This window comes from Macaca thibetana, chromosome 5, assembly GCF_024542745.1.
Source record: "Macaca thibetana thibetana isolate TM-01 chromosome 5, ASM2454274v1, whole genome shotgun sequence".
Lineage (NCBI taxonomy): Eukaryota > Metazoa > Chordata > Mammalia > Primates > Cercopithecidae > Macaca > Macaca thibetana.
In genome coordinates this window covers 154608485-154627279 of record NC_065582.1, presented here as the reverse complement: position 1 = coordinate 154627279, position 18795 = coordinate 154608485, and the positions used below count along the sequence as shown (strand labels likewise).

Genomic DNA, 18795 nt, shown 5'->3' with positions numbered 1-18795 from the left:
GGAATTATCTCCTTTAGTCCTCCAAGACACCATTTACTATGTTCCTGAATTAAGATCATATTTATAGGATCATATGTATGTATACACATATGCATGCATATGAGTATGGATGTTTTAGTTTTATATTGCTGCTATAAAAAACTACTACAAATTTAAAGGTTTTCAAAAACATACCTTTATAATTTTACAGTTTTATAGGCAAGAAGTACAGTAGCATACTTAATTCCATCTTCAAAGTCTTTTTTGCATGGCAGGTAACATATTCACATATGTAACATGAGGTGAAGGCCAAGGAGATAAAATCCTACCTTCCTTGGCAGATGAATCTTAATCTCTTTTATACATAATGAAAACACCTTTAATTAATTCAACTATAAAATCAACAGTTCAATTAATTTTTTAATATGTCAATACACTTCATAATGTTACATGTAGGTTCATCCTGATTAAAATAACACACACACAAGCACACAACCCCCTGATATTGTTACTGTAAGCTTTTATTTTATAAAATAAATTTTATTATTTTTAAGATGGTGATGCAAATTTATCGATAAGTAGTTGCAATTAAATCTAATTTTAAAAGCTTTTACAAAACATTCAAACATGTTTTTGAATTTTATTTCTAGTGAAACATAAGTATAAAATTCAAGAAATATTTATCGTTTTCTAGTTTTTAAAATTTATATTCTGATTCTTGGTACCTCTATTTTTGTAGTTGTCCTGTATTAGCACATTAAAATAGCAATTTTACTCGAGAAAATAGTGAATATATGGAATGTGGTTTACTAATTCTTCATAAGTACAATTAATTATATATCCTTATGTCACCACAGGCAAATTATTCTTTAATCATCTAGCATTGTCTATGTTTTAGATCATGTTTATGATCCTGGAAGCTTGAGCACAAAGCCAAGGAAAAAGAGATTTTTAAATAATTTATTCTCCAGTAATTTATCATGTTATTTGTTTCATTTGATTTTACTCACTTTTATCCTTGAAAGTGTGTGGGCAAATATATTCTCAAGCTTGTCTACCTTTGCCCTACACTTGAAATATATAGGTCTCTTATACTGTCAGTTTTACCTCTGTGTCTTTCAAAATACATAAAGGACTTTACAGCCTCACATATCTAGAAACATAGTCAATGTCTGTCATTCTTGTTACTCACAAGACAATGATATTGCTCAAGGGAGGTGGTAACATTGTTGCTCCGTGGTTTTTATCTGTCTGGAAGTAAGCAGCTCACAGAGAAGAGTTATGTTGGATTCCATTAGCTTGTCAGCTTCGTCGCATCTTTTTCCTCTGGCTATATATTTTGTGATTGTGTTTTCATCATTTTCTGCTGATTATATTACTGAGAGTGCTTTTCCCAGTGACAGTTTCAGTTTCACATTAATTTTAACCATGAATCTGAGTTTGGGGGCAGGTAAAATAAAATAGAAAAGAATACTGCCCTTTTTGGTACACGATTTTCTTATGATTAGAAGTTCTGTCACATAGTTCAAAATGACACAAAATTGTCTAATGTGTGTATTTGAGGTGTTACAAATTTATGCATGCTATTTTCAGTAAGTTATTGTTAGGTTTTATAAACGTATTTCTTCAATTCATTTTTGTATCACACAAGTTACCTTTTGGTAGACTTGTTTTAAGTATTGTCATAGAGTACAATAAAATTGGGTCAGCTATAAGAGGACAGATTACTGAATTTGTCATTCCATCCTACTGATAATAATATTAAACACTCCAAATACTGTAGTTCTTAGAATTTCGTCAAAACGTAGTGGGAAGTTTTCAGGGCCTCTCAGTCAAGAGCTCCTAAAAGGCAAATAATTTTCAGTTGATTGGGAAGTGACTGTGAATAAAATGGAAATAATTTTATATTTTTGTCATAGCATGTGAATTTTTTTTTTTTTTTTTTTTTGAAATGGAGTTTCGCTCTTGTTGCCCAGGCTGGAGTGCAATGGCGTGATCTTGGCTCACTGCAACCTCCGCCTCCCAGATTCAAGCAATTCTCCTGCCTCAACCTCCTGAGTAGCTGATATGACAGGTGTCCACCACCACATCTGGCTAATTTTTGTATTTTTCTAAGTACAGACAAGGTTTTGCCATGTTGTTCAGGCTGGGATTACAGGCATGCGCCACCATGTCTGACTAATTTTGCATTTTTATTAGAGACGGAGTTTCTCCATGTTGGTCAGACTGGTCTCGAACTCCTGACTTCAGGTGATCCACCCACCTTGGCCTCTCAAAGTGCTGGGATTATAGGCATGAGCCACAGCACCAGCCAGCATGTGATATTTAAGTAGGAAACTATACTTTAATTCTAGAGGAATTTACTATAAAAGATGCTTTCATGATTTGCATAAATCTTACAAAACACTGTATTCAAAAATCATGACAAAAGACTGGCAAAAGAGAAAGTCTATTTCATGTGTCAGCAACTACCTGTAATTCTTTCCCAGACAAAATATTCACATCTTATTAATTTATATACTTACTTATTTACCTTCTTTTCTTCATAATCCTCTCTTTCTCAAACGGCAGGTGTATTAAACAGTAGGGCTTCACATAGAAAGATTACACCTTAATGTGATCTTTGCCTCACTACTGGATTTCTTTTCTTAAGTGGTACATTTTATTGGATCTTATGACTTAAAACGATTCCAGTATTATTTCCTGCAATTTTATACAAAGTGGTCCACCTGAGACCTCAAAATCTGCACTCTATTTCCTTTCAGTTTTATCTAGCAAAGTGGAACATTGTTGTCTGAGTCAATCTATTCCATGTAATAACTTGCTAGACATAGTGAAGAGCTAACAATGCACAGTAACATGCTGGTTCTTTCCAATCACTTTCCTTAGAAATATAGACTCAGTAAGGATGGGTTTTGCCTTCCAAAGTAATGGAGTCAAAAGGTTTACATCTTCCCAGCCTGGACCAGTTATTTCCCTGTTGCCTACTACCCAGCTAATTACCTAGCCACTGCCAATTGATTTAGATATTACTTTTATTCATATAATTTTTTTCAAATTAAAAATTTATATATTGGTTAGTGTAGCACTAGCAACTACAATAAAGAAAATATCGGTGGAATTTTATTTATTTCTAATATTTCTAGCCAGTGGTTACTTTTCCTCCATAAGATGATTTGGGGAATCAGAATGCTTACATTTGCTGGCACTTTTACCAATGTCATGCAATTTTCAGAGAAGGAGAAAAGAGAATAAGATGAAAACACATTCACATCTTAAATGCCTTAACATTAACGTGTCCCATTTCACACATCTCACATCTCATTGGTAATAACTCATCACATGACCCATCCATATGCAAGGGGCTGAGAAATACAGAAAGTGACTCATCAATTACTTGGCAGTAAGATGCTTATTTATGGATAGAGAAGCAAAATGTTAGTAAATATGTAAATTTTCTGAGGAGATAAGTGATGCAGCAGGTGGGAGGGAAGTTTATTTTATGTTGGTCAGGGAAGAATTGAGAGAATATTACATATGCTATTTGGAAAAAAATAGATACACTTTGAATGAGAAAACTTTGTATTTCTTCCATACAGACAAAAAGTATTTATGAGGGAAAACAAATTTCATATGGCTGTTAAATGTTTATGAAGGAATTTTACATATGTGAGCTATGATTCTATTTTTTTCTTATTAATATAAACAAATGTTTTACATATGTAAAAGTATTGAAATATCAGCAATCACTTGTCAAGTTGATCAAATGTAGCAGACAGGATATTTTGGTTCCTATGAATTTTGCCCTTTCTTTTTACCACTGTAAATGTAACATTTATATAGCAAAACAGGTGTGGTAAACAGGATTAAAGTTGGTAGTCAGCTGACCTTAAAATAGGGAGGTTATCCCAGATTATCCATGTAGGTCCAATGTAAACACGTGGGCCCTTAAATTCAGAGGAAGAAGACAAAACCATCAGAGAAAGAGAGGTGGCAAAAGAGAGGCATAAGCCAGAAGTCATGTGAAGGACTTGATTTGTCTTTGCTGGCTTTGCAAACAAAGGGGCTAGAAGCCAAGGAATGCAGGTGGACTTGAGAAGCTGAGAACAACCCCTGGCACACAGACAGCAAGAAAACCAGGACCTCAGTTCTGCAACCATATGGAACCGAATTCTGTCAATAACCTGCTTGAGCCTGGAAGAGAATTCTTTCCTAGAGACTCCAATCAAGAACTCACTTCTTCTGACATTATGACTGTAGTCCAGTGAGACTCATATCCAACTTCTGACTTAAATTTAAAAAAAAAATACTGTGATATTATAGATTTGCATTAAGTCCCTAAACTTGTAATTTGTAGGACAATAATAGAAAACTAATACATTCAACTTCATAATACATTCTGAGACTAAACTTTGACCCCATCATTTCCCTGTGTAACAGTCACTGTTCACCTTGCTCTTGCACTGCCACGGAGTGAAAGCACTTTTCCATCTGGTAGGCTGGATATTTCCTTAAAAATACGAATCCAACGCTGTCATTCTCCTATCCCAGCTTCTCCACTGGTTTTCGTCATAGTTCTTATGTGAATCTAAAATTCTCTTCTTCATCTGTAAAAGCTTACATTTTCCACCAATGAACAAGGTAATCCAAACACAACACCATTTTTCCGGCTTCTCAAGCATGCTGAGCACATTTCCATCTCAAGAAATTTTCACATGCTCTTCCTGTTTTCTACACAGTTCTCTCTCCAATACTGGCATATTTTCTCTCTCCAAATATTCAGGATTTTGTTCAAACAGCACACATTCAAAGGTGCCTTTCACATCATTACCATGAAATAATACCTTTTTCACCCTTATTCTGCTCCTACTCATCCTGCTTTATTTTCCTTTAGAGTGCTTATCACTCCCTAACATTATTTTATATGTTTGTTTATTATTTACTTACTGAACTCCATAAGAGCAAAAACTGCATTTATTGTATGTAGCAATGTATCCACAAATCCCAGAAAAAGTCCTAAAAATATAATGGTGTTCAATAAATATGTAATAAGTCAAGGTTGGCTTATGAAACTATAATCTGGATGAAGCATTCTGTATCACATTCACCTTAAAATCCAAAGAGTCAATATGGTGAAATATTGATTAGATAGTATGATATTATTCTGCAAGCTGGAAAACAACAGCAGAATCATTAGATATGCCTTCTGTCAGATATCTCGTTAAATCTTCGATTTATCTGTAAACCTCTACATTTATATTTTTAGTCGTTGAGTCATTTTATCTACTCTCACTGCGTTCTCTCTTTGAATGATCTCGTGTACAATCAATTTGCAGTGACTTCCCAAACCCACAATTCTTCTTCCTGATTTAGATCTTTGTGCACAAGGTCTCATCATTGTTAACTGTACTATAAAAACAACATTGCTTCTTACTTTACGATAGAAAGTAGCCCAAAGGAAAGTCAAAACTCAATATTCTTTTCAATACTTCCTCTACAAACATAACTGCATATACATTCTACCTCAGTGACTGCACCAGAATCCATCCAGAATCCCAAACATAAACTGGTCGCCCACCCTTCATTGTTTCATTACATACTCCACCCTACATCAGCACCCTATCATGTGTTAGTTTTTGTCCAATAAAACTATTTATGTTCTCTGAACTCTGTCTATTTGTTTCCACAACTACCATTTTATTCCAAACCTTTATCTTTCACAGGCATAGCAAGCTATGAATGGACAACCTGTGTATGGGCCTGAGTTTAATCACTACAGTTCATGAAGTCCTTGTATAATTATTTTAGCACTTAAATACAATACAGAAGCATTAGTAAAGCTACATAAATATTATCCTCCTATAATATTAGAATCTTTAGTATTACCATATACATTGTGGGTGCACACATATTACTATTGTTGGATTCGTATTACTATTGGTAGTCATGCTTTGTTTTAAAGATAACTTTGTGCTTATTCTTAATAATGACAGCTTACAATTGGAAATATTTTTAATACAACCCTTTTTTCCTTCAAGCCAACCTACTACTTATGCAAATATTTTTAATGCAACTATAAAATCAAGTTGCAACTATCTAGTTTCATAGAATTTCTCCATCATAATGACAACATTTTCAATACAGATCATCACAGGAATGTTTATTGCTTTTGAATCATCTACTTCATACACTCTTTTCATCATATTCCAAATCCGACTCTTTATAACACAGAAGGCACGCAGCTCTAACATTTTGGAATTTTTCCAAAATTATTTTAACCTTATCTCTCAATTTTTGTCCTTCCCCTTATAGACTCCCTGCTCCCAGCAGACTCACTTGACTGATTTTGACTATGTATCACTTGCTCATTCCCACCTGCAACTAATTCAACAAACAGATGGCATTTGTGAGACAGTGCTAGACACCATTGTGCATGTGAATTTTGCACACTTGATATTCTTCTGTCTCTTTTAAAATCCAGTTTCCCTTCAAATTTCTTCAATATATATTTTTTTAAATCAAATGTTGCTAACTCTTCACACACTCCTTCTGGATGCTTCAGGCAATCATGAGTGTGGTTTTCACCTTGTATATTTGCACTTGTTTGTATTCTGCTTTCTGAGCATGTGGCAAAAGCTTGAGAGCCCTAGTCTTTATGTACAACTACTTCCCATGGTCCTCAAAACAAATAACTTGTCCCGTATCTTCTATCCATGACCCCTGCACATGGTTCCATATATTGCACAATCGGTAAAGAGTAGTTCACTATCTCTTAAAAGGATATTAAAATAGAGTAAGTTTTTCAATATGTGTAATAAATGATGCAGGAAAATAAAGCAGAAATTCAAGAGGTGAAAGAAGAATAGATACTTAAAACAGTAAAGAAGATCATATAGAAGAGAGTGGATTGTACAGTCATGACATGTATACTGTTCATAGCCTTAGTTAAATAGGATTATACATGAATTATGAACCCTGCAAAATTATTAATCACACAAATTATAGAGAAACTGCTTCTTATTTATGTAGATAACAAGTCAGGCTAACTTCATAAGTGGATACTGATTTCCACCTTCTTAAAAAATGGCGGGCGGGTGGGCAGTAAGCATTCTATGTAGAAAGTTTTTGGCTATTCTAAAATACATTTTATAACATTTTAAAGTACTTGAAGGTACTTCTGAGCTTAATAAACTTATGTTGTGCCAAAGTCAAACTAAGATATACTCAAAGTTTAATTTAGAGGCTAATTTAATAACTCAGCATGCCCCTTAGTCTTACAGATTTACATCATTATCAAAACCCCATAGGACACTTTATAATCGAGTAAACAAAATTTAGAAATTATTTAAAACATCTAAGAAGACTGAAAAATCTGTCATATCTAGATCATTTTATTTTTGCCAGTGTTTACATAAACATTGTTATTTCATGTTTTATTGATAAAGAGGTAGGTATAAAACAAGTTGAAAATCAATTTTTAAGCATTCAAATTCACATTGATCTACTGAGAATCATTGTATAATATGCCAAAAAATTATTTATTGAAAAACTAAGTACAGAAAACTGCCAGTTCTCTAAAATAAGAAATTCACATTTAATTAATTTTTATATTTTATGTATTTCAAATTTTACATTATATAAAAGGAATACGATGCTTACTTAAGATTAACACTTGAATATTATATAATTCATAACATCCAAATTAGCATACTAAAAACTAATGGTGATCTTTCTGATTTTACTCTTGACTTTGCTATCCTGGTGGTGGAGCCATAAACCTGTAAGTCATGAAGACCTTTAGTGTTATCATTTCATAACATCATCATTTCATTTTAATTATTTTTCCTGCTCTTCTGGCATTTTTTTCACTTTTGGTCTACACTGGAAATTAAACCAGAAATTATAATTGGCAAAATGGACTTTAGTAAGAGTCTCAAAATAGATTAACTATACCAAACCAAATTATGACATACATCATAGACTGAGTACCAGCTCCTTTTACACCACGTTGTTCAGAACCATATTTGTAAAAATAGACTACAGAAAACTTGAATTAACAGTAATTCAGCATTCACTCAACTATTTTAAAGATAAGTCCACTGACTTCACCAACAAATTTGTTAGTATATAAATTCTGCCTAATACTTGCTAAAACTAAAAATCCTATAAACTAAGAACCTTCTTCTATTGAGAAGCTTTAGACTTCTTTTTTTATTATGTTGTCCTTTGCTGCAGCAAAAAGAATCTTTTTTATTTCCTCCCTACCACAGGCATGTTAGTCATGTCTTTGGTTGGTGTTTAGTTCTAGAATTTTCAAAATTATTTTATTTTTCAATTCGGGTACTCTGATAACATTTGTTAATTTGTTATCTGATCATGTATTTTCTTGAACCTATTAATCACCATTATTTAAAACTCTGTGTTTTATACTTCCAAAATTGAATTTATCTGTGGAGCTACATTAATTTTTAAAGCATGTTTTCATTTATTTTTATTTTCCATATTTTATATTTATATGTTGTTTCTTTAAATACTTGGCAATTGTTGATAAAGATGTAAGAGATTTTTGCAGAAAAAAAAATGTAGATGGTTTGAATCACATTATTTTCCTTCAGAGTATGTTCAACAAGCATATAAGGCAGAAAGATCATTACAATCTAGTTAGGGATTGAGCTACCTAGATTGTGCTTTGCAGTTTTTGTAAGATTCTATTTACCTTTTTTTTTATTCTTCCTACTAGAATGTATCTACCCAGGATTTCAATTGAAAACATCAGGTGTTTAATTTTACTTCTCTTCATTAACAGATCTTTAACTATGATTTTTGTCTCTTCAGTATAGTGAAACTATCCAGAAGCCTGCTCTGTGTTTGAAAGACTTTCTTCTTAGATTTGTATCCTCTTTATCTGAAGAACTTCAGAAATCAACAAATACCTATCATACGCAGTGAAACCAACACTGAAGATCTCAGTTTGAAGCACTGGAGCAGGCTGATCTGAAGGGTTCACCAGGAAGCTGAAGAAATTCTCAGTTATAGTAAATGCCTTGAGTAGACAAATGTATGCATACTTTATTTGTCCACCAAACTTCGAAGAAGAGAGAAGAAGAAAGATGTGAAAACAATGATGTAACCTATGAAAAACAGAAAAAGGAATATACTATTTTTAATATTTTTATTTAAGATTAGAGATAGAGAAAATGTACTGCCTCCTCGTGTATCCATAAGGAATGTGAATTTTTCCTGTACTCTACGGTCTCACTGCAGCCTCTTAAATTGATTCTCTAGAAATGAGGAGGAATATGTAATTGATTGGCAAGAAGCTGAATTTAACCTGGCTATGTACTTATCCTTTGGTGGTATGGATTTATTAAATATAAAGACACAAGAAAAGAGGTCTAGCCTCATAGTCTTGAATGTTAGTTTTCACATCAAGCTGATGGGCAATCTGAGACTATACCTAGGGTTACATGGCCCATTTAGCAATCCAACTTAAGTGAGCCCGAAGAGACTTTCCCCACATCACATGTTAGGCCTCACTACTAAAGCAGAAACAGTTCATTCAGCGTTCCATAAATTTTCATTCTTTCGGATTTTCTGCTTAACTAATGGGAAAATCAAGTTAGGTATGGAATGTGAGCCTGTCTTCAATTCTGAGGATGACCACTGCAAGCCCCTACTCAATGGTGAACCACAGTGATATTTTGAGTTTTAGAGAATTAGTATCAGTTCAGAGCTGGTGATCCTCTCCACTTGAGTATTAGTAGAACTATGACTTGCTTCTAGCCAGTCAAATATGACAATGGTAATGGGATGAATTTGCCAGGACTATGTCAAACAGTATAAAACTCAAATTTAGCCCACTGGGTAAGGCTTACTCTTCTGCTGTCTTTGGAGAAACAAATTGCAATGATGTGGAAAGGGCTACATGGCAGGTATATCAGTCAGGCTTCTCCAGAGACACAGAACAAATACAGAGAGAGAGAGAGAGATTATTTTAAATAATTGGCTCACACAATGGTGGAGGCTGGCAAATCCAAAATCTTTATGGAAAGCCAGCAGGCTTGAGGCCCAGTGAAGAACTAATGCTTCTGCTGAAATCCAAAGGCCATCAGGAGGGTAGAATTCTATCTTGCTCAGGAGAGGTCATTATTTTGTTCTATTTAGGTCTTCAGCTAAAAGGATGAGGCCCATCACATTATGGAGCGCAATCTGCTTTATTCAAAGACCACTGATACGTTAATTTCATCCAAAAATATTTTCACAGAAACATTCTGGATAATGTTTGACCAAATATCTGGGCACCTTGGCCAAGCAAGTTGACACACAGAATTAAAGATCACAATAGAGAACTATGGGCAGCCTCTCAGCTATTTCCAGCAACCTTGGGAACTGGTAAGAGAACCTTGAGCCTTAGATGAGATTGTAGCCCTAGCAAAACGGTGTCCAATTTATGGACCCAAGGAAACTGGGTGATAATAAATGTCTGCTGTTTTAAGTTACTAAGTTTGTGGTAATTGTCACACAGTAAATTAAAACTAATATAATATCTAATCTGAATTAGTCATTCAGATCATTTGCTCTAATGACTAATGATCATTGACTAATCATTCAGATGATTAGTCAAACATCTAAAAGAGTTTAGATCAAGCAGATGGTTTCAAAGTAAAATCTAGCTCTAAAGTTCATGAATTGTATGATCTGACAATAAATGGGTTTTAAGTACTAAACTAATAAGTAGATCATTCTAAAATGCATTGAATTCCAGGATATTTATTTAGTCTATATTGAAACAAATAAATTTCAGAATAACAAGTTATAGATACGTTAGCTGAGTTATAGATGAATACAATGTATTATGAATAAAAAATACATTAATATTTTTAATTCACATTTGGAACAAGGCAACCAAAAGGATCATAAGCCAATCAAATCAGAGTTTGAAGAAATTTTTATGAGAATAAAGTATGTATCACTCCCTGTGCTCAACACAGATATTTCCACAAAACTGGAATCTTGTTATGCAATTTTCAAAGCTCATTTCAATGATTGTGAGAGCATAAAATCAAGATAGAAATGTTGTAATTTAGAAAGCAGGCTTGTAAACTATCACTGTGTCATTTTTAAATATTTAATTTGATTTTCAGATTATTACTATGATTCCTTTTTACAGTAAGAAATTGCTCCTGTAAAATAACCCCGATAATCAGTCATAATTCTACATATTCACAAATTAAAACTAATTTTCTGAGAAAAAATTATGTAAGAAAAGCGGGCACAAATTGTTTTTCTTTTAGAGAGTTTCAGGAAAATAGTTACATTCTATTTCTAGCAAACTCTTTTAGAAAACTGTATTATTATCGCTTTATTATATATTCTAAACTGTATGTAAGTAACTTACTATGGCTTATTATGTGTGTGTGTATGTATATAAAATACGTATCTATACCTATAGACAGATAGCCTTTCCCTTCCCTTCCCCTCCCTTCCCCTCCCTTCCCCTCCCTTCCCCTCCCTTCCCCTCCCTTCCCCTCCCTTCCCCTCCCTTCCCCTCCCTTCCCCTCCCTTCCCCTCCCTTCCCCTCCCCCCACTCCTTCCCCTTCCCTCCCCTCCCCTCTCCTTTCCTCTCCTTTCCTTTCCCTCTTTCTTGGAGTCTTGCTCTGTCGCCCAGGCTGGAGTGCAGTGGCGCAATCTCGGCTCACTGCAAGCTCTGCCTCCGGGGTTCACGCCATTCTCCTGCCTCAGCCTCCCACGTAGCTGGGACTGCAGGTGCCCGCCACCATGCCTGGCTAGTATTTTTTTTTTATATATATCTTTAGTAGAGATGGTGTTTCACTGTGTTAGCCAGCATGCTCTGGCTCTCCTGACCTCGTGATTCGCCCGCCTTGCCCTCCCAAAGTGCTGGGATTACAGGCGTGAGCCACCGCTCCTGGCCTCTTCTCTTTTTTCTCTTTTCTTTTCTTTTCTTTTCTTTTCTCTCTTCTCTTCTCTTTTCTCTTCTTTTCTTTTCTTTTTCTTTTTCTTTTTTTTTTGGCTCTCCCTACTTTGCCCAGACTGGTCTTGGACTCCTGGGCTAAGATAGATAGATAGATAGATAGATAGATAGATAGATAGATAGACAGACAGACAGATAGATAGATAGATAGAGATATAGCTGTGTAAAGAAATTTCTTTCTGTTTACACACACATATATATTTTATATATATATATATAAAATCTACCTATCCATATATAGAGAGACTTTTCTATAGAATATGTCGAATAACAAATGAAGGTTAGAGTGTTTATGAAATAATAAACAAATACTTTTAAATTTTCATACCAATAATATTCAAATATATTGGCCCGGCGAGGTGGCTCATACCACCTCGTGAGGCCAAGGCACGTGATCACGAGGATCACGAGGTCAGGAGATCGAGACCATCCTGGCTAACATGGTGAAACCCCGTCTCTACTAAATATACAAAAACATTAGCTAAGGTGTGGTGGCAGGTGCCTGTAGTCCCAGCTACTCGGGAGGCTGAGGCAGGAGAATGGCCTGAACCCAGGAGGCAGAGCTTGCAGTGAGCTGAGATTGCGCCACTGCATTCCAGCCTGGAATGTATTTATATGTCATCTTATTATCCTTTTAAAGATTAGTGGAATCAGAAGGCATAAAGTTACACTACCAAAAACTTTGGTGTCTATGAGTTCCCCTCTCCAATTCTCTTTTTGGACAATAATAAGATGGATCTATTTTAATATTTTACTTGATTTTCAAGATATCACTATGAAGAGTCTGTGATTTTATAGGATTTTTGGATCACATGCAGAACCATCTGAAGAGTCCCAGGACGGAAAAATGAGGAACTAAAATTTTTCATGGGCTCTTACCTAAGTTCTCATGTTCTAAGTAGAATTTAAGCTCCTTGGATTCTTCTTAAGAATGTAATCTGGGGGGCGGAGCAAGATGGCCGAATAGGAGCAGCTCCAGTCTCCAACTCCCAGCGTGAGCGACACAGAAGACCGGTGATTTCTGCATTTTCAACTGAGGTACTGGGTTCATCTCACTGGGGAGTGCTGGACGATCGGTGCTGGTCAGCTGCTGCAGCCCGACCAGCGAGAGCTGAAGCAGGGCGAGGCATTGCCTCACCTGGGAAGCACAAGGGGGAAGGGAGTCCCTTTTCCTAGCCAGGGGAACTGAGACACACAACACCTGGAAAATCGGGTAACTCCCACCCCAATACTGTGCTTTAAGCAAACAGGCACACCAGGAGATCATATCCCACACCTGGCCGGGAGGGTCCCACACCCACGGAGCCTCCCTCATTGCTAGCGCAGCAGTCTGTGATCTACCGGCAAGGCAGCAGCGAGGCTGGGGGAGGGGCGCCCGCCATTGCTGAGGCTTAAGTAGGTAAACAAAGCTGCTGGGAAGCTCGAACTGGGTGGAACTCACAGCAGCTCAAGGAAACCTGCCTGTCTCTGTAGACTCCACCTCTGGGGACAGGGCACAGTAAACTAAACAAACGCAGCAGACACCTCTGCAGACGCAAACGACTCTGTCTGACAGCTTTGAAGAGAGCAGTGGATCTCCCAACACGGAGGTTGAGATCTGAGAAGGGACAGACTCCCTGCTCAAGTGGGTCCCTGACCCCTGAGTAGCCTAACTGGGAGACATCCCCCACTAGGGGCAGTCTGACACCCCACACCTCACAGGGAGGAGTACACCCCTGAGAGGAAGCTTCCAAAGCAAGAATCAGACAGGTACACTCGCTGTTCAGAAATATTCTATCTTCTGCAGCCTCTGCTGCTGATACCCAGGCAAACAGGGTCTGGAGTGGACCTCAAGCAATCTCCAACAGACCTACAGCTGAGGGTCCTGACTGTTACAAGGAAAACTATCAAACAGGAAGGACACCTACACCAAAACCCCATCAGTACATCACCATCATCAAAGACCAGAGGCAGATAAAACCACAAAGATGGGGAAAAAGCAGGGCAGAAAAGCTGGAAATTCAAAAAATAAGAGCGCATCTCCACCGGCAAAGGAGCGCAGCTCATCGCCAGCAACAGATCAAAGCTGGATGGAGAATGACTTTGACGAGATGAGAGAAGAAGGCTTCAGTCCATCAAATTTCTCAGAGCTAAAGGAGGAATTACGTACCCAGCGCAAAGAAACTAAAAATCTTGAAAAAAAAGTGGAAGAATTGATGGCTAGAGTAATTAATGCAGAGAAGGTCATAAACGAAATGAAAGAGATGAAAACCATGACACGAGAAATACGTGACAAATGCACAAGCTTCAGTAACTGACTCGATCAACTGGAAGAAAGAGTATCAGCGATTGAGGATCAAATGAATGAAATGAAGCGAGAAGAGAAACCAAAAGAAAAAAGAAGAAAAAGAAATGAACAAAGCCTGCAAGAAGTATGGGATTATGTAAAAAGACCAAATCTACGTCTGATTGGGGTGCCTGAAAGTGAGGGGGAAAATGGAACCAAGTTGGAAAACACTCTTCAGGATATCATCCAGGAGAACTTCCCCAACCTAGTAGGGCAGGCCAACATTCAAATCCAGAAAATACAGAGAACGCCACAAAGATACTCCTCGAGAAGAGCAACTCCAAGACACATAATTGCCAGATTCACCAAAGTTGAAATGAAGGAAAAAATCTTAAGGGCAGCCAGAGAGAAAGGTCGGGTTACCCACAAAGGGAAGCCCATCAGACTAACAGCAGATCTCTCAGCAGAAACTCTCCAAGCCAGAAGAGAGTGGGGGCCAATATTCAACATTCTTAAAGAAAAGAATTTTAAACCCAGAATTTCATATCCAGCCAAACTAAGTTTCATAAGTGAAGGAGAAATAAAATCCTTTACAGATAAGCAAATGCTTAGAGATTTTGTCACCACTAGGCCTGCCTTACAAGAGACCCTGAAGGAAGCACTAAACATGGAAAGGAACAACCGGTACCAGCCATTGCAAAAACATGCCAAAATGTAAAGACCATTGAGGCTAGGAAGAAACTGCATCAACTAACGAGCAAAATAGCCAGTTAATATCATAATGGCAGGATCAAGTTCACACATAACAATATTAACCTTAAATGTAAATGGACTAAATGCTCCAATTAAAAGACACAGACTGGCAAACTGGATAAAGAGTCAAGACCCATCAGTCTGCTGTATTCAGGAGACCCATCTCACATGCAGAGACATACATAGGCTCAAAATAAAGGGATGGAGGAAGATTTACCAAGCAAATGGAGAACCAAAAAAAGCAGGGGTTGCAATACTAGTCTCTGATAAAACAGACTTTAAACCATCAAAGATCAAAAGAGACAAAGAAGGCCATTACATAATAGTTAAGGGATCAATTCAACAGGAAGAGCTAACTATCCTAAATATATATGCACCCAATACAGGAGCACCCAGATTCATAAAGCAAGTCCTTAGAGACTTACAAAGAGACTTAGACTCCCATACAATAATAATGGGAGACTTCAACACTCCACTGTCAACATTAGACAGATCAATGAGACAGAAAGTTAACAAGGATATCCAGGAATTGAACTCATCTCTGCAGCAAGCAGACCTAATAGACATCTATAGAACTCTCCACCCCAAATCAACAGAATATACATTCTTCTCAGCACCACATCATACTTACTCCAAAATTGACCATGTAATTGGAAGTAAAGCACTCCTCAGCAAATGTACAAGAACAGAAATTATAACAAACTGTCTCTCAGACCACAGTTCAATCAAACTAGAACTCAGGACTAAGAAACTCAATCAAAACCGCTCAACTACATGGAAACTGAACAACCTGCTCCTGAATGACTACTGGGTACATAACGAAATGAAGGCAGAAATAAAGATGTTCTTTGAAACCAATGAGAACAAAGATACAACATACCATAATCTCTGGGACACATTTAAAGCAGTGTGTAGAGGGAAATTTATAGCACTAAATGCCCACAAGAGAAAGCAGGAAAGATCTAAAATTGACACTCTAACATCGCAATTAAAAGAACTAGAGAAGCAAGAGCAAACACATTCGAAAGCTAGCAGAAGGCAAGAAATAACTAAGATCAGAGCAGAACTGAAGGAGATAGAGACACAAAAAACCCTCCAAGAAATCAATGAATCCAGGAGTTGGTTTTTTGAAAAGATCAACAAAATTGACAGACCACTAGCAAGACTAATAAAGAAGAAAAGAGAGAAGAATCAAATCAACGCAATTAAAAATGATAAAGGGGATATCACCACCGACCCCACAGAAATACAAACTACCATCAGAGAATACTATAAACACCTTTATGCAAATAAACTGGAAAATCTAGAAGAAATGGATAATTTCCTGGACACTTACACTCTTCCAAGACTAAACCAGGAAGAAGCTGAATCCCTGAATAGACCAATAGCAGGCTCTGAAATTGAGGCAACAATTAATAGCCTACCAACCAAAAAAAGTCCAGGACCAGATGGATTCACAGCTGAATTCTACCAGAGGTACAAGGAGGAGTTGGTACCATTCCTTCTGAAACTATTCCAATCAATAGAAAAAGAGGGAATCCTCCCTAACTCATTTTATGAGGCCAACATCATCCTGATACCAAAGCCTGGCAGAGACACAACAAAAAAAGAGAATTTTAGACCAATATCCCTGATGAACATCGATGCAAAAATCCTCAATAAAATACTGGCAAACCGGAATCAGCAACACATCAAAAAGCTTATCCACCATGATCAAGTGGGCTTCATCCCTGGGATGCAAGGCTGGTTCAACATTCGCAAATCAATAAACATAATCCAGCATATAAACAGAACCAAAGACAAGAACCACATGATTATCTCAATTGATGCAGAAAAGGCTTTTGACAAAATTCAACAGCCCTTCATGCTAAAAACGCTCAATAAATTCGGTATTGATGGAACGTACCTCAAAATAATAAGAGCTATTTATGACAAAACCACAGCCAATATCATACTGAATGGGCAAAAACTGGAAAAATTCCCTTTGAAAACTGGCACAAGACAGGGATGCCCTCTCTCACCACTCCTATTCAACATAGTGTTGGAAGTTCTGGCTAGGGCAATCAGGCAAGAGAAAGAAATCAAGGGTATTCAGTTAGGAAAAGAAGAAGTCAAATTGTCCCTGTTTGCAGATGACATGATTGTATATTTAGAAAACCCTATTGTCTCAGCCCAAAATCTCCTTAAGCTGATAAGCAACTTCAGCAAAGTCTCAGGATACAAAATTAATGTGCAAAAATCACAAGCATTCTTATACACCAGTAACAGACAAACAGAGAGCCAAATCAGGAATGAACTTCCATTCACAATTGCTTCAAAGAGAATCAAATACCTAGGAATCCAACTTACAAGGGATGTAAAGGACCTCTTCAAGGAGAACTACAAACCACTGCTCAGTGAAATCAAAGAGGACACAAACAAATGGAAGAACATACCATGCTCATGGATAGGAAGAATCAATATCGTGAAAATGGCCATACTGCCCAAGGTAATTTATAGATTCAATGCCATCCCCATCAAGCTACCAATGAGTTTCTTCACAGAATTGGAAAAAACTGCTTTAAAGTTCATATGGAACCAAAAAAGAGCCCGCATCTCCAAGACAATCCTAAGTCAAAAGAACAAAGCTGGAGGCATCACGCTACCTGACTTCAAACTATACTACAAGGCTACAGTAACCAAAACAGCATGGTACTGGTACCAAAACAGAGATATAGACCAATGGAACAGAACAGAGTCCTCAGAAATAATACCACACATCTACAGCCATGTGATCTTTGACAAACCTGAGAGAAACAAGAAATGGGGAAAGGATTCCCTATTTAATAAATGGTGCTGGGAAAATTGGCTAGCCATAAGTAGAAAGCTGAAACTGGATCCTTTCCTTACTCCTTATACGAAAATTAATTCAAGATGGATTAGAGACTTAAATGTTAGACCTAATACCATAAAAATCCTAGAGGAAAACCTAGGTAGTACCATTCAGGACATAGGCATGGGCAAAGACTTCATGTCTAAAACACCAAAAGCAACGGCAGCAAAAGCCAAAATTGACAAATGGGATCTCATTAAACTAAAGAGCTTCTGCACAGCAAAAGAAACTTCCATCAGAGTGAAGAGGCAACCTACAGAATGGGAGAAAATTTTTGCAATCTACTCATCTGACAAAGGGCTAATATCCAGAACCTACAAAGAACTCAAACAAATTTACAAGAAAAAAACAAACAACCCCATCAAAAAGTGGGCAAAGGATATGAACAGACATTTCTCAAAAGAAGACATTCATACAGCCAACAGACACATGAAAAAATGCTCATCATCACTGGCCATCAGAGAAATGCAAATCAAAACCACAATGAGAGATACCATCTCACACCAGTTAGAATGGCAATCATTAAAAAGTCAGGAAACAACAGGTGCTGGAGAGGATGTGGAGAAATAGGAACACTTTTACACTGTTGGTGGGATTGTAAACTAGTTCAACCATTATGGAAAACAGTATGGCGATTCCTCAAGGATCTAGAACTAGATGTACCATATGACCCAGCCATCCCATTACTGGGTATATACCCAAAGGATTATAAATTATGCTGCTATAAAGACACATGCACACGTATGTTTATTGCAGTACTATTCACAATAGCAAAGACTTGGAATCAACCCAAATGTCCATCAGTGACAGATTGGATTAAGAAAATGTGGCACATATACACCATGGAATACTATGCAGCCATAAAAAAGGATGAGTTTGAGTCCTTTGTAGGGACTTGGATGCAGCTGGAATCCATCATTCTTAGCAAACTAT

The 18795-nt window shown here is 36.8% G+C and overlaps 1 long non-coding RNA gene across 2 annotated transcripts in view; it reads left to right on the top strand.

The window, feature by feature from the left end:
- Positions 1-9512, top strand: part of LOC126955666 (uncharacterized) — a 43314-nt gene extending 33802 nt beyond the window's left edge. For both annotated transcript variants that reach the window (XR_007726032.1, XR_007726030.1), the window contains one exon: positions 8815-9512. This is a non-coding gene — a long non-coding RNA (uncharacterized LOC126955666). The remainder of the gene's footprint in view (positions 1-8814) is intronic.
- The last annotated feature ends 9283 nt before the right edge of the window (positions 9513-18795 follow it).